The sequence below is a fragment of the Orbicella faveolata genome, unplaced genomic scaffold (assembly GCF_042242905.1).
Source record: "Orbicella faveolata isolate gen_17 unplaced genomic scaffold, um_ofav_v1 contig_14, whole genome shotgun sequence".
NCBI classification, from domain to species: Eukaryota; Metazoa; Cnidaria; class Anthozoa; order Scleractinia; family Merulinidae; genus Orbicella; species Orbicella faveolata.
In genome coordinates, this window is record NW_028301541.1 from 14,008,448 (window position 1) to 14,012,321 (window position 3,874).

General features: G+C 46.4%; 1 pseudogene; it reads right to left on the minus strand.

Annotated features, from left to right (window-relative positions):
• Positions 1-1,239: 1,239 nt before the first annotated feature.
• On the minus strand, positions 1,240-3,497 carry LOC149114111 (uncharacterized; annotated as a pseudogene).
• Between the last annotated feature and the right edge of the window lie 377 nt (positions 3,498-3,874).

The window sequence follows — 3,874 nt, forward strand, 5'->3', positions numbered from 1 at the left end:
AGGATGCTCCTTCGGGTAGTCGCTCGTGTCGTAAAGGTCCATGTTGTTTTTCATGTCTTCGTAGACGTCTTCTGTTTCGATCAGAATCAGAAGGCTGTCGGTGTCCGTGTACAAGAGCTCGCACTTCCAGCCGTACTTCTTTTTAAGCTCGTTGTAAAAGAAGTCGTACATCAAGATCTTGCTGTTGTGGAGGATCGTCATCCCCGTGTAGACCGGCTTGTTGAGAAGCAGCTTGCTTTTTCGCATGTCAATCCCCGCCATGTCGTTTGAAAATAAAACATGCCTTGAGTACAAAGGGCTGGCGATCAATTTTGTTATTTTGTCCGTCTCATTGCTGCGCACTATTCTTATGTCAACGCGGTTACGCAGGTTTTCCATGGTTTTGCCGAAAACAGAGTTGTTCATGTGCTTGTAAAAGTTCTTTCCGAAGACGCTCTTCGCTTTCTTCCTGAACTCTGTGTTCATCCGGATGTATGGCTCCATCCAGCGTTCTTGTTCGAACTCCAGCACTCTGTGCACACGCTTCAGTTTCACGCCCTGCTTCAGATAAAACTGCAAGTTTCTGTAATGCACGACGTAGTTCTTGTTGTCGTGAAGCGTTAGCAGCAGCTTCTTGCTGTCCGGGGGTTTCAGATCCAGCTCTTTCATCAACCCCTTTTGGTAGTCCGACATCCACTCCTTTTTTACGGCCTTTTTCTCCGGCGCCAGGGGATAGCTGTTGTGCTCCTCTTGAAGTTCTTGCGGGTATTCGAGATCGACCTCGAGAATGCACCCCTTTTTCGCGTTTTCTTTCATACTAAGAATCTCTTCCTCTATGGGCATGTCGCGTTTCCACTTAAAACCTCTTATCGGGAGGGGCTTGCACATCGCCCATCCGTAAAGGCTGTTTGCGTCGAGATACATGATGTATTTTTTTGGCTTGCTGGGGTCGTATTCCGGTACTAGAGGGTTGTTTGCCTTGGCGTACCTGTTGCTCACCATGGAGATTCCGCCCCGCATTCCCCTTTCCACGAAGAGATGCATCTCATAGTCTGTGAAGAGCTCAAGCTCGACCCCAGTCTTTTTCAGGAGCGCGTCCCAGGAAAGGCCTGGCGACGTGTAATAATGCGCCGGATCCAACCCGTACTTCTCAAGGCACAGGTTTCGGAAGTTCTCAAAAACATCCGCCAGCAGCGCGACGTCCGTTTTAACGTAAAGATCGTGGTAATCACCCAGCGTTTTGCATTCAAAATACTCCCAGACAGCCTGCGCGTGCGCGTACTCTTCGTCTGTTATTTGCTCGTCGTTCAGCTTGCTGTAAAACTTCTCTTTGTCAGGAAGCCTTGTCTCGCTAAATCTTTCCCTTGAGTCCATGTACTCGTAAGAGTAGATCTCTTTTTTGTAAAGCAGGTCGCTGCCTTTAGAAATCGTTGATGTTATTTTCAATGCCTCCTTCGGTGTTGCGCTTACAAGTGAATCAAGGCTTCCTTGCAAAAAGTTCAAGCTGTCGATGAAACGAAGATTACCGACCGAGAATGTGATATATTTTTCCATGTTGTTGGCGACACATTTGACCTCTTTCTCCAGCTTCGACATCGCTTGCATCAAGTGGTGCGCGTCGTAGCCCCTCAGGTTGTGAAATACAACTGGTATGGGGTCCGTCTTTGGGTTAATTCGCAACTTCTTGTTGCATTCGCTGTGCGCGGCTCCTCTAAACCTGCCAGTTATGTGGCAATGGTCTTTTACCGTGTCTCTGAAGTTTTTCTTCATCAAAGGTTCTGCGCAGAACAAACATGTTTCCTGATTTTTTGCAATCCATTCGTCAATTTTATCTTTTTCTTTTCTTTCTCTTTTTGGCCCAACAAAATTTATTTCTTTGAGCGCCGCGTAATAACAACCTTTGTGACTTTGGCCGCAATAGCTCCCTGTGTCATGGTCCCAGATGGTCATTGAGTCTAAGAATTCGTCTTTTATCAAATTTTTGTTACAAACGTGGCAGTCGTTTGCGGTTTTGAATTTTTCCCAGTCTTCGGCCGTCATATAAATCAGCTTTGGTGTGGCCAAACTCTCTCTTATTTTCTCCTCTTCCTGCAGAATGTCGCTTAAAAACTTTCCCACCGCGTTTTCGCCTCTGTAAGTGTTCGAACCTACCACTTTACCATCGCTTCTCACAACAAGGTAAGAGTAACCGCATGCCTCGTGCCATTCGGTCTTCTCTGTGTAGCTTGTTTGCGTTCTCTCACGCTCACAGCCCAGAATCTTTCTGATAATTGCCTCAAAGTCCGCGTAAATAATGAAAGGCATCTTCATCTGTTTTTTGAAGTTTCGGAAGTAAAGGATGTTTTCCCCCTCTTCTGGCATCACGATCCTTGTCGGCCTGCCGTTCACACCGTTGCAATATTTTTTGTGATCCACGAGCAAGTCTGCTCTTGAGAAACCGGTCAAGCACAGCATGCAATAGTGCTTTGCGCCTTTATACTTGGTCTGATCGAATAGCAAAGCGCTTTCTCTTTTTACGTAACAGTAGTGCTGAATTTCCCCTGACTCGATTATTATCAGGCTTATCCGCGGCACAGTCCCTTGTTTTTTGCTTATGTGGTGCACTATCACGCACTCCTTTTCCCATCGAAATACGTTTATTGCGAGTTTCGGGTTTTGCGCCTCGAGCTTTTCTATCTGTTTTACCGGTGTGGGGAAATCGATGCCTTCGTAGTTGATGCCGTCGTTGACCGGATATTTGCTCGGTCTTTGCGGATTCTTTCCATCTTTGGGTGGAAATAAAGCCGCTCTGAGCGACCATTTCAGACATTCGTTGTCCCTGTTTTGGACGTTGATTATCGCTTTCTTTTTCGCTAGTTTGGCGGGAAGAGGCAGATAGGTCCCTCCGCGAAGTGGCTAATAGCGCGTAACATTCACGTACGCGACCTGTATCCTTTCAACCGCCCATCCTGATCCCATCTCGGACCAGTTCTCTATTTCTCCTTTTGCCTTTTCAAAGAATTCGTCGAATTTTTGTCTTATCAGGTCTTCTTCATTCTTTTTTGAAAACGTGCGTTTCGTCTTCTTTGAAATAATGCTCCATGAATTGCGTTTCGTCGTTTCTTTCTATTGAGAACTTCACTTGTAACCCGAAACTTACTTTAACGCTATTTAACCTTAGGGTTTCTTGTTGGACTAAATCGGTGATCTTTTCTTTGTTTTCTCTTGCAAACCTCAAAAGATCTTTATTGTTTGGGTTCCTTTCGGATATTGCCATTCTCCACGCACGGAGCCATTCTTGGAAATTGTTTTGGGATATTTGGAACCCGTCGTATAATGCGTGAACCTCGTATGCCAACGGCTCGGGAAGGTTTATTCTTTCCTCCCTCGGTATTGGGCCGTAGAACATTTGCAGAACATCGGACGAGTATCTTGCGGCAGCCATGTCGGCGCAGTATACACTGAGCATGCACTTCTCCAATAGGAAAAATTTTCTGGCACACTTTTGTATATTCTAGTGAAGGACACATCCGCGCATATTGTTTACGGACTATGGACCAGCTTTTTCGCTTTGCTGTTGCGTTACACACACAGTTCTGGCTCTGCTCTCGCACACGCACACACATTTCTGGCATAGTACACACACACACACACACACACACACACACACACACACACGCACGCACACACATATAAGATAGGGGTTCTGGACACAGTGGGTAGCAAGAGGACAACAACTGTCCGGAAAAAGCCCCCCAGTTCCTTCTCCGAAGCTTTAGTCTGAGGAGAAGGAACTGGGGGGCTTTTTTCGGACGGTTGTTGTCCTCTTGCTACCCACTGTGCCAGAACCCCTATCTTATATGTGTGTTGAGATAACAAGCCATCAGAGCCTGCTGTGACTCTCTCAGTAGCGACG